At 37.3% G+C, this 13,443-nt stretch overlaps 1 protein-coding gene across 3 annotated transcripts in view; it reads left to right on the top strand.

Annotated features, from left to right (window-relative positions):
- The first annotated feature begins 2,701 nt into the window (after window positions 1-2,701).
- Window positions 2,702-13,443, top strand: part of dlgap1b (discs, large (Drosophila) homolog-associated protein 1b) — a 174,618-nt gene continuing 163,876 nt past the window's right edge. Inside the window, exon 1 of one of the 3 annotated variants that reach the window (XM_048174523.1) lies at window positions 2,702-3,030. The gene's annotated coding sequence lies outside the window, so the exon portion shown is untranslated. The remainder of the gene's footprint in view (window positions 3,031-13,443) is intronic. The other 2 variants (XM_048174520.1, XM_048174522.1) reach the window with 2 other exon arrangements.

The raw sequence follows: 13,443 nt of genomic DNA, 5'->3' as shown, positions 1-13,443 counted from the left end.
CTGATTGAGCTGCTGCCTCTCATTAGCAGGGTGGCCAGTCAACTGTCAGTCCTAATTTTTAAAATGCACCATGTCCAATCGGTGCTATTAGACATATTACAGTACCTCTTAATTTTTCTGTTTACTGCATTGCTCAAGGACATTATTCTTGCCTTTAGATTCGATTACACAAGAAAAGACATTAAAATCGATATACACCACATATTTTACTGGGATTTTAGCTACTATGATTGTGAGCTCAATTGCATCAATTTGATTGAAATATTGTGTTTAAATGAGGTAAAGTTTAATCACAAAATTGCCTAAATCTTGCATTATGAGGGTGCATGTAAATGTAGCCTAGTCAAGTATAAGAACTGTGTATAAAAATACATTTAGTAAATCTTTCTGTGTGCTTGACAGTTTGAATTTTGGGCTTTTCTGTCCCTTCGCCAAAATGAGGCCGGCTCATTCATCATCTCCCCCAGGAAAGATGTTTCTTGTGTCCCCTGTTGCCCCTTAAATCCGCCTGGCCACCACTACATCCACCCAGTCCAGCCAGCTTGACACACTCATAATGATGATGAAGTGAGCCTCACACATTTCTATGTGTGTGCAAAAGAAAACCCAACAGAGAATGAATGTGAGAGGGGCAGATACATACAGTAACAGTCAAACATCTGACATACCTAACCGAATGCTTGTTTTTGAGTTCTGCGAGCATGTGTGTGCGGTGGATTTTTTTTATTTTTATCAATACTTCAAATGCTTCTCAGTTTGATTAGCAAATGAAAGTTATCCAAACCACACATTTCAGCGTTTCTACTATCTGGTTAAGTTATTAAACAGAAGAGTTTGCCTTTGCAATAAGCGGTAAGTGAGTTGAACCAAAAAAAAAAAAAAAAAAGTATAAACTCTATAACAAAACAAACAAACAAATAATATAATATAATATAATATAATATATGTTTTTATTTCTCCCTAATCAAACACACCCCATTCAACTTATTAGCTCCTTAGTAGAGACTTAGAAGATCTGAAATGGGCCTGAAAGATTAGGATTAGGAGTCACTGACTGAACTAGAGCAGTGGTTCTTAAAGGATTAGTTCACTTTAAAATGAAAATTACCCCAAGAATTACTCACCCTCAAGCCATCCATAGGTGATATGACTTTCTTCTTTCGGATGAACACAATCTGAGATATATTAATAAATATCCTGATGCATCAAAGCTTTATGGCAGTGAACGGGACCAACAAATATGAAGCTGAAGAAAGTGCATCCTGCTATCATAAACGTACTCCACAAGGCTCCAGGGGTTAATAAAGGCCTTCTAAAGCGAAGCGATGCATTTGTGTAAGAAAAATATCCATATTTACGGAGCCCCGGACAGGACATGCAAGAAAAAAATAGTAGGCTAAATCGCATGCACAATTTACTAATTTGTTCCCTCGATTTACTAAAACGTGTGCATGATTTACTATTTCATTCCCTTGGTTTACTAAAACGTGCACACAATTTATTAAATCGAGGGAATGAAATAGTAAATCGAGCACACGTTTAAGTAAATCATGTGCACGATTTAGTAAAGTGAGGGAACAAATTAGTAAATGGTGCGATTTAATTAAACGATTTTTTCTTGCATGTCATGTGCAGGGCTCCGTAGATAATTAACAAGTTATGAAGTAAAATATCTAGCTTCCGTAAAAACACCTTCCGTATTCAAGTTAGGAAGAAAGTGTAATGCCTCTCGCAGTTCAAAAGGCTTACACTACGTCCTACGCCTTCCGTATTCAACTTACGAAAAAGCAAGTTTTATACTTACTAAGCAAGTATTCAACTTACTTTTTTCATAAGTTGAATACGGAAGGCGGTCTGGCGGAAGCTAGATATTTTACTTTATAACTTTTTTATATTTTTATTACACAAATGCATCGTTTCACTTCAGAAGGCCTTCATTAACCCCCCAAAGCTGTGTGGAGTACATTTATGATAGATGGATGCACTTTTTTGAGCTTCATACTTGTTGGTCCCATTCACTTCCATTATGAAGCTTGGATACGTCAGTATATTTATTAATATAACTCCGATTGTGTTCATCAGAAAGAAGAAAGTTATATATAGGATAGATTGAGGGTGAGTAAAGCTTGGGGTAATTTTCATTTTAAAGTGACCTAACCCTTTAAACTGTGTCCTCGGGACTGAGACAGATCTGTATATTTTGTTAGTCCCCCTTATCTAACACATCCAGTTCAGTTCATGGAGATCATTGCTAACTAGCTGATGATTTGAATCAGGTGTGTTAAATAAGGGAGACATATAAAACGTGAAGTGGATCAGGAATAAGAACCACTGAAACTGAGGGAAACAATCTATCTATCTATCTATCTATCTATCTATCTATCTATCTATCTATCTATCTATCTATCTATCTATCTATCTATCTATCTATCTATCTATCTATCTATCTATCTGTCTGTCTGTCATTGTATTGCTCTGAATCTAATCATTTATCAAGTGCAGGTTCTCAACAAATGTTTGGCCCTCAAGGCCCACTTTAATGAAACACAATGCATAAAGCTAATCAAAGTCTTCAGGATTAGACCTACTAGAAAGCTGCAGGTTGGTGATTTGAATCAAGGTTGGAGGTAAACTGGAGGATCTCAAGAGCCAGAGTTGAGAAGTGAGAAGCCTTGCTCTCCTTACATCTATACGTGAATACTATCTGAGCGCGGGAGTTATTGAAGCTCTGCCGTAGTGTGACACAGTAGTCCATTACGTAGTTTATCGCTCTCCGGCTCTTTTCTCAGCGCAGCTGATGCTGCAGCAGTACTGTGTGTGCAGACGGTGAAGCGCGCACGGTAGTGAGAGGACTCGGCAGTAGGGGGACCTCCTATCCACCGCAACCCGGGCTTTAATTCCGTTCACACCGCGAGACCCCAACAGAGTCCACCGCTGAGATCCACGCACCCTCCACCGTTACGGATTAAATGCTTTTACCAGGCTGTTTTCCCGAGAAACTGTGTTTATCCGCGCCGTGAAACTCTCGAGGTAAGGAGCGTGCACATAATTGACAGCTTAGTTTCATGCAATTGTTGGACGCTGTGCGTGCTTTTGCTTAGCTCGCGCGCTGGTTTGGACGGCGGCTACTGCAAAGATGATTTCCAGTACATAGATTAAAGCATATGTCAGTGGTGTCATTACGTGTTATTGTTTCATCTCTCACTGTTTTATCTAGTGGAAAGCGGTTTAATTCTCAACATGCCACTGCAATCGATCCTACGGCTGCGGGGAATTTGGACCGCACTCAAGTGACCATAAGGAGCGTCAGTGAACTGTTGATTGTGAGACTGTTTAAGTCTGATCGTTGAATTTTAGACGTAGAACGAGGATGTATGTATCATATTCAACACAGAGATTGACTTTAAAGTGTTTTATGCGTTTAGGGGTTTGGAGCGTCAAGATAGGTACGTGGAAAAGGAGAAGTTATTACGCACAAATTCTAGTGCATAAGCATAACACGTCATAGTAAATAAATCGTCCTGTTTTGACAATATTAACTGTATCCAGACTCAGGCAATTATGACGTCACGTAGTGTTGCGTTATAGTGCGTAACTGCACTGACAGCCGCGCGGCAATGTGTATGTTAATGTAGATATAACTGCTTGTGCTCTGTAACTCTTTCATTTCATACTAACACTCATTGTGGAGCAACAAACACTGTTTGTAATTACAGGATATATATTCGGCACAGTTTCTATAATAAAACATTTTAATTGTAAGTTACATGGCCATATACAGTAACAAAATCATATATGCAATTTACCTATAAATGATTTATTACCTATAAATTATATAGTATGAATAACCTTATAATTTAAGTAAACATTTATATTTAATAAGACAATATGTATACTTTTACAGTATAATATTGTTAAAATCTTTTATTAGCTAATAAAAGGTGTGCCAAAACTGTAAAAAGTACAGTATACCTACACTGTAAAAAAAAAATATATATTTTCATGATTTATCATTTTATCTTTTGTCAAATCAACTTGGATAATTAATGTGGTTCAGATAACATAATATCTTGAGTTTCTGTTGATTTAAACGAATCGCCTTCATTGTATTAACTCAAATTTTCAATTTCAATGAACTCAAAATTTTAAGGTAACCAGGTAACTTACTTTAAGTTAAACTAACAATTTTTTTTTTTTTTTTACAGTGTATATGAGTTCTGTGCCCAGAAATCAGACAAATCTCGTGAATTTAGGTCAAAGCAAGTAACAAGCATTTTTTTTCCCCAAAAGCTCTTTTTTGCTAGAAAATACCCAAACAAAAAAATAAATCTAAAAAACAACAACAAAAACAATAGGGGACTGAATAGGAGCCCCTAAACATGAATATGTACAAGTATGACAATACATGATGTGTTCTTACTGAAATGGCTTTTGATGTGGAATGAGATTTTAGCCCTGTTACTATGTGTATCCAGTACAGATGGTACTGTGCTGTAATCGTAAATGGAAGTGAAAGAATGAGGAAGTGAATAAGATATGTGACAGGTTTCTAAAATACACAAATTCAGCACAGGCACATATGCGTTTGTTTTTCTATCATGGTGCAGACTTTCCATTGACTTATGTTAATGTGATGATATTTTTTACGTCCTAACCTAAACATAACCCTCACAAAAAACATTTAGCATTTTACATTTTTATTAGCCTAAGACATTTAATTTGAAGCCATTTTCCTCATGGAGACTATTGGCTGTTTACACTCTGAACAGTATTCAGAGCTGTGTGTGTATTTGTGTATGAGACAGAGAAAGATCTTCTACCTCCACAAACAGATGCTTCATTCCTAGATTACTTGCATAGAATCTGTAGCTGCCAGGCTGACCGTCACACCTTCTCCTCAACTCTTCATCTGTCAGACAAAACAGTTTGAGTATCAAATTCATCCACACTTTATAACCATGTTTTTTTTTTTTAAGTGTGATTGGAAATATGGTGGCCAGTCCAGCTCTATAGAATGCACTGGGACTTGATGTGTTTCATACTCAAATGTATAAATGGCCATCTGCATCTTGAGTAAATTGCTTTTTTTCCTCCATAAATGTGCATTTGGGGGGTTGTGTGTTGATTTTTGATGTGTGCACACACACACACACACACAAGCATGCCACACACAGTGCTTCTGGACTCGCTTCTTATGCTGCAGGGGATTTAAATGGACCAAAGATGTTCTCAGAGAACTAAAGATGTTTCATATCCTAGCAGCTACAGTCTATCTATCTATCTATCTATCTATCTATCTATCTATCTATCTATCTATCTATCTATCTATCTATCTATCTATCTATCTATCTATCTATCTATCTATCTATCTATCTATCTATCTATCTATCTATCTATCTATCTATCTATCTATCTATCTATCTATCTATCTATCTATCTATCTATCTATAGTGATAGTTCATCTGGCTGCCTGCAGACATGGTCATCAATAATGAATGTTTTTCTGATTGGACCATCTCTGTGTGGCACATGGCAGTAATGAGTCTTTCTAAATAATAAACCAAACTTGCTGGAGATTTACAGTTTTTTGCATGCATTTACTTCCTGTCATACCGTAAATTCACACAAAATAGTTTTAGAAGCCTTTTATTAAATATTAAACATTCATAAGGAGTGTTGAAAAGATCAAATATCAACACCTTACATTTTATTTTATTTGTAGATCTTTATGCTTGTGTGTTAATGTCAAAAAAGAGTGTTTTTATGGGTGCTGCCCTTGTATTGAATAATCATAACTGTATGTGTGTAGTCTTGTGCCTTGTATTCAGTGATTGTTCTTCATCTTCTACACAGCGCCTGCAGCTATACCAATAGCCGTTACCGTACTTTAGTCTCCGCATAGCCCCTGCCTTAGGGCAGATCTCATACAATCTCCTCTTCGCTGTAGTGTGCACTTCAAATCAGATGTCAGGCTCTTTACCAGTAGAGTGTACTTCAAGTCTATTGGGTGGTAAATTCATGTCCTAATCATCCTTTTCAGCACAGTCTCACATCAGAAGTGTAGAGCCCTTTATCACAGATGAGAAATACATTTCAGTCCTGTAGGACCCTGCAGCTGAGCTCTGGAGCATGACACTGGCAGTCAGTGCTTTCCCAGCATTCCCATATACTTTTTTCCTTCAGCGTTCTCTTCTGCTGCTTCTGGAGCAGAGGAGAGGAGCTGCCCAAGGGAGGCCATCTGAGCAGCCATCAGTCTCTTATTTCAGAATGATGGAGGAGAATTTAGAAAAGGTGGAATAAAGGACAAGTGTGGCTTTGAATGCTGAGACCAGGAATTCACTGATGTGAATTACAATCACAAGGCCTTTTTGGACTTTTTATTAGACAGGAAAGTGAACAATGACATAAAATGATTGAGAAGAAAAAAGAGGAATGAAATATGTTCGATGTTTGATGCAGAAGTATTCAAATTGAGGGGAGACTGGGGGTCCCAGACTCCTATAAGAACCAAAAAATTAATTTGGGGGACCCAGTTTGTTTCGTTAATTTAAAAGAAAAAGAAATGACTTAATGTAATAAGTTGTATTAGTGAAACATTTCATTGGGGTGCAAAAAGTGTTTTTCGTTGAAAAATTTTAAAGTGCTGGGCACAAAGAAATGGGACACGGTGGATCTGTTTCAAATGATAAAAGTAAAATTACAAATATATATGCCGAAGATAAGTATACTATAATTATCTCCATGTTGACCATTGACCTCTGCTGAATAGGGCTGGGAATTGCCATAGACTTTCTGATTCAATATTACAATATATAATATGTATTGTGATTTATTCTAAAAAATGCATGTAGCATTTTATACTTTTTTACTCTCAATGTCCAAGGGTCCGTTCTTCGCTTAATACATCTGAGATTATTTGACAGATGCCAGATCTTCTAATCGTGATAACTGAACTCTGGCTAATTTGGTTCTTCAAACGAATTTGTGGATTGGATTAAAATATCTGGATTAAATTGTCTGCAATTACTGCGCGTTCTCGTGTTCCTCGAAAAGGGCAGATGTATCGATACTCGAAACCACAATCAGCAATGCAGTGATTGGCTGGCGTCATGATGGCAATGTAATGACATCATATAATTAAAAAAGACACCTGACAAACGAATTTCTGGACCTTTATAAGAAAACAGCCAAGCAACTAAAATGAGATAAAAGTTATAATAGATAAATGATTTTTTTTTTTTTTTATTTTTTTAACATTATTCCCAGTTATTTAGGCTATAAAATAGTGAATAGCCTATTCACGATTTCATTTTTATTTCAGTGTTGTAATTAGCAATTCATCTTTGGATTTTACATTTTACCTTTGGAGCAGATTTATTTTTTACATGACAGCATTAATTAAAGTTTCTTAAAGGTCAAGATAAAGTTATCTGCATCTCCTGCGCTGCATCAAGCCACTCCCATAATAGCTGTCGCGGTTCAAATGAATGCACGCAAGGCATAGACTGTACATCATGTGTGTGAGACTCCAGTAAAATCATTAGGTAATTATTCCCTCACGAATAAATCTGTCAACGAGTAAAACTGACTGTGTCTATGATGGACTACACAACATTATAATATTATTTGCAAATGTATTTTTAAATCATTATTATTGTCCCTGGTTCTCATTATGGTACTCTTGTAGCAGTGGCTGGGTCAGACTTTAAGCATCACCTCCACTTAAAAAGATGCCATCTAATCCTGTTTACACGAAATAAGCCTACTCCTGAGCAGGTTTAAGCTTACGGACCTGTTGCTATGACAGCAAGTCCAGGATGAGCGTCGAAGTACCGAACAATCCAAGATCATGCCAAATCGTCATCAATCAAATCCAGCTAACTGAGTTAGCGACATACGAAGAATGGACCCCAGGATGTAAATTTCTGATAAACTTTAATTATTTATTTATCATTTTTTAATATAATAATAAAAAAAAAATACTATTATACTTTTAAATACTAATAAAATATTATTAATTAGTATAAATTACAGTTTTTACAATGGATAGGGCCAATCTCTGGTGTTAATCTTTCAATTTCATTACCATTTATAAAGTGCAACAGTCGGGTTCCAGAAGAAACTCCATAGGGAAATTTATTTTTAATGATAACTTTTAAACCTTTTTCAGAAAGCTGCGACAAGCAAAACGTGCCATAACAGCTCTTTAGGTCCACCCACTTACATGAAGCGAATGGTATTGTGCCCGTAGCAGTTAACTAAACGTTAGTTGACAAGAAGAGGCTTAGTTGACCAAATTTAAATTAGTCAATTGGTCACATAAAATAAAAACAAAAACAAAAAAAAAACAGGAATTGGCGAAGTCACGCAGTCTGTGACAGACAGATCATTAAAAGGGCTGGTAATGTGGTAATTATGTCGGGCAGGAAATCTAAATCTATCATCGACATCAAACATGGCTTCTCACATGTCAGTAGTAGCTTAAAAGGGTACTTCACCATTGGCAAAATGGGCTTTTAAAGGGATAGTTCACCCAAAAATGAAAATTCTGTCAGTAATTACTCACCCTCATGTTGATACAACCATGTAAGTCTTTCTTTCATCTTCGGATCACAAATTAATATTTTTGTGATTAAATATGAGCGGTGGAATACTCCTCCATTGGCTTTAAGGGGGCCCAAACTTGTCCGTCCAGAAAGTCAGTGAAGAAAATGTTTAAATAGTCCATGCCACTACAGTGGCTCAACCGTACGTTTCTCAAGCGACGTTAATACTTTTCGTGCGAAACAAACAAACAAAAGAACGTGTAAACAAAGTTTAGCGCTTCCGGCTATGCCAACACTTCATCTTGAACACTAGGTGGCGGTAATACTCCTAAGGAATGAGCAGCCAGTAACAAGTAGTAGTAGAAGAAGACCGTCGTCAGTTTAGTTCTCGCGCATGCGTCATGGAGCTCTCGTGAACTAACGTCAGAGGCCTACAAGAGAGAAAATTAATAGTTGAATAAAGTCGTTCTTTTGTTTGTTTTTTTTGCACGAAAAGTATTATCGTCGCTTGAGAAACGTACGGTTGAGCCACTGTAGTGGCATGGACTATTTAAACATTTTCTTCACTGACTTTCTGGACGGACAAGTTTGGGCCCCCTTAAAGCCAATGGAGGAGTATTCCACCGCTCATATTTAATCACAAAAATATTAATTTGTGATCCGAAGATGAAAGAAAGACTTACATGGTTGTATCAACATGAGGGTGAGTAATTACTGACAGAATTTTCATTTTTGGGTGAACTATCCCTTTAATAAAACCTGGTTGCCTATACAGTGATAAGGTGATATATATATTATATATAAAATATAGGTCATGCTACCTGACTAGAGAAAACAGAGAAAAAAGGCTGTTGTCTTCCCTTTTGACAAAGAAAAAACTCATAATGCACTGTGCATGTTTCCATCCAAGGTCACCAGTCTGCTACTGAAATGCTTAAAGGTGCCCTAGAACTTCTTTTTAAAAGATGTAATATAAGTCTAAGGTGTCCCCTGAATGTGTCTGTGAAGTTTCAGCTCAAAATACCCCATAGATTTTTTTTTATTCATTTTTTTAACTGCCTATTTTGGGGCATCATTAACTATGCACCGATATATAGGTTACGGCCCCTTTAATTCTCGTTCTCCCCCTCCCCCGGAGCTCGCACTTGCCTTGAACAGCATAAACACAGTTTACACAGCTAATATAACCCTCAAAATGGATCTTTACAATATGTTCGTCATGCATGCTGCTTGCATACATCGGATCATGCAAGTATAGTATTTATTTGGATGTATTACATTTGATTCTGAATGAGTTTGCGGCTATGCTCCGTGGCTAAAGCTAACATTACACACTGTTGGAGAGATTTATAAAGAATGAAGTTGTGTTTATGAATTATACAGACTGCAAGTGTTTAAATAACGAAAAATAATAATGAAAATAACGACGGCTCTCTTGTCTCCGTGAATACAGTAATAAACAATGGTAACTTTAACCACATTTAACAGTACATTAGCAACATGCTAATGAAACATTTAGAAAGACAATTCACAAATATCACTAAAAATATCATGTTATCATGGATCATGTCAGTTATTATTGCTCCATCTGCCATTTTTCGCTATTGTTCTTGCTTGCTTACCTAGTCTGATGATTCAGCTGTGCACATCCAGACGTTCTGCCCTTGTCTAATGGCTTGAACATGGGCTGGCATATGCAAATGTTGGGGGCGTACACCCCGACTGTTACGTAATGTAATGTTATGTTGAGATTTGCCTGTTCTTCGGAGGTCTTTTAAACAAATGAGATTTATATAAGAAGGAGGAAACAATGGAATTTGAAACTCAGTGTATGTCTTTTCCATGTACTGAACTCTTGTTATTCAACTATGCCAATATTTAATTCTAGGGCACCTTTAACCAGAGCCATATACCACCTTGCTTTAGTAGCAAATACTTCTTAGTAAACTTTTAGTCATAATGGTGTTGACTTGTATCGTTGTTCAAACTTTCACGCTATGATGGTTAAATTTAGCAGTTAATCCGCAAATCACATGCGGCCCGAACCGGTGGACCTTAAGGGTTAACTGTGATCTGTTGCACCTCTAATAATTAAGAACACACTTATCATAATGATTGCTATCTTACCAGAGATGGAGAAAAATCCTACTCCAGTAAGTAAACGTATCCCGTGACCCTGTCTCCAAAAATGTTGGTACTCAAAAGCGCTTCCCTCCATTGTTTCTGGTGCGCATCGTTTATTTTTACCATGCATGCGCACCTGCGCACCACTTACGTGCACCCCTGCTCATAGAACTCATAATTACAGCTTGAAAGATGGGAATTGTTTGAGAGCTTCTACTTGTACCACATGACCGCTGTACCACCTGACAGCTGCAGATTATTTTAGGCATTGATAGTGGTGCCATAGAAACGCATAATTCCCAGTCCGAGGAAGTGAACAGCTCCAAATAGAATGTCATGTGTTGTCATCTTGAAACAATGGCAATTATGACATGGCATGAATGCAGCACAAGAATTCAGAGTAAACGTTTAGCTGGAGTGAATTACTTTCAGTTTCCAGTGAAGGATTCAGTGCATTGTAGGCAGTGGCTAAAGGCTGCAAAGAATCATAAATCATTATGTCAGTTCCGCCCAACCCCCTGAAGCAAAACACCATCATGTACAGGTAAGAAATCTGTTGCCATAATGTTCCATTTTTAGCATAATACTGTTTAAAGAGCAATACAACTAGTCAGGAGTATGTTAGTTTCATTGCATTCTAGTTTGGTTTTGTCATTGCTAGTTTTCATGGTTTTTAATGAGTTACATTTTCCCTGTTGTGTTAATGAACTTCCCTTGTGTATTTAAGCCCTGAGTTTTCCTTAGTTCCTTGTCTGGTGTTAAAGTTATGTTTAAGCGGTAGTACTTTGTTTTCCCTGATGTTCATTAAAAGTTAGTTTGATCGTCTTCTTGCGTCTCTCTTGGATTATCTACTGCAGCTCGCCGTAACAGAACACTAAACCTAGACAAGATTTTTAAGGCGAAAATAAAATGGAATTTATTTTATTCACCCACTATCCAGACTGCTTGCTCTGCGTATTTTTTCAAACAAGCCTCAACGAGCGGTCCAAGGCATGCCCGTGAACAGTCCTCGGTGTGTGTGTTTTATTCATCTTCATTTGTCAGCATCACTGAGCATACAGTACATCCTTTAAGCAGGCCAGGGGTTATATTTATGATGTGTGTGTGTGGAGCGCTGTGTATAAGGGAATGTAAACAGACAGTAATAACCCAGAGAAGACAGAAATGCACTGCCATCAGTTCACTTCAGTGGACTCACTTGGCGCTAATAAATGTGATTTTACACACAGACACGTGACTATAAGGCAGCCTTCTTTGAGATTCTCTGGCATGACTCGGCACTGTCAGCCTCACAGGCCTGATCTGTCACTACCGCAACACATATACAATCAAACACAGCAAGAGAGAGCGAGAGAGTGACTTTAAAAAGGAAAAATGACAGTGAATGGTGTAAAGTTTGCAAGTTAAAAATAAGAGGGAGAGATAAAGACAGACACAGAGAGAGAGAGTACAAAGACATTTAGTGTCAGGGTTTTGTTTGAAAGAGATTTTTTTTTAGCCTGTGAGATTCAGTCTGTTACCCAGATACTGTTTTAAATGTTGCCTCATTACTTTAAGACTGGCCCATATTAAAAGACTTTTAAAATCTTATCAGATTTTCAAAATGTAAGAAACCCACAAACATGATGATAAATCATAGATTTAAAGGTGCCCTAGAATTAAAAATTGAATTTATCTTGGCATAGTTCAGTACATAGAAACGACATACAGTGAGTCTCAAACACTGTTGTTTCCTCCTCCTTATATGAATCTCATTTGTTTAAAAGACCTCCGACGAACAGGCGAATCTCAACATAACACAGACTGTTATGTAACTGTCGGGGTGTACGCCCCCAATATTTGCATATGCCAGCTCATGTTCAAGCATTAGACAAGGGCAGGACGTCTGGATCTGTGCACAGCTGAATCATCAGACTAGGTAAGCAAGCAAGAACAATAGCGAAAAATGGCAGATGGAGCAATAATAACTGACATGATCCATGATAACATGATATTTTTAGTGATATTTGTAAATTGTCTTTCTAAATGTTTCGTTAGCATGTTGCTAATGTACTGTTAAATGTGGTTAAAGTTACCAACGTTTCTTACTGTATTCACGGAGACAAGACTGTCGTTATTTTCATTTTTTAAACACTTGCAGTCTGTATAATTCATAAACACATCTTCATTCTTTATAAATCTCTCCAACAGTGTGTAATGTTAGCTTTAGCCACGGAGCACTGTCAAACTCATTCAGAATCAAATGTAAACATCCAAATAAATACCATACTTACGCGATTAGACATGCTGCATGACGAACACTTTGTAAAGAACAATTTTGAGGGTTATATTAGCTGTGTGAACTTTGTTTATGCTGTTAAAGGCAAGCGCGAGCTCCGTGGGCGGGGAGCGTGAGCATTTAAAGGGGCCGCAGCCTAAATCGGCTCATATTTAATGATGCCCCAAAATAGGCAGTTAAAAAAATGAATTAAAAAAAATCTATGGGGTATTTTGAGCTGAAACTTCACAGACACATTCAGGGGACACCTTAGACTTATATTACATCTTTTAAAAAGACGTTCTACGGCACCTTTAACAGTTTTGTTCCTATAGTGTGTGGAATGCCGCAATGTGACCGAGACAGCACACCACACATTAACAGATTGCATTCACAAACAACCAGAGTCCCGACTATGAACACAGGAAATCTCGCAAAATCTCTCACAGTCAAATGTGACTTTAGAGTCAACAAACATGGTGGAATACAGGCAAGAAAAAAATTGCGATTTGGAAT

This window comes from Megalobrama amblycephala, linkage group LG22, assembly GCF_018812025.1.
Source record: "Megalobrama amblycephala isolate DHTTF-2021 linkage group LG22, ASM1881202v1, whole genome shotgun sequence".
Classification (NCBI taxonomy): Eukaryota; Metazoa; Chordata; class Actinopteri; order Cypriniformes; family Xenocyprididae; genus Megalobrama; species Megalobrama amblycephala.
This window is presented reverse-complemented; position numbering and strand designations above follow the sequence as displayed.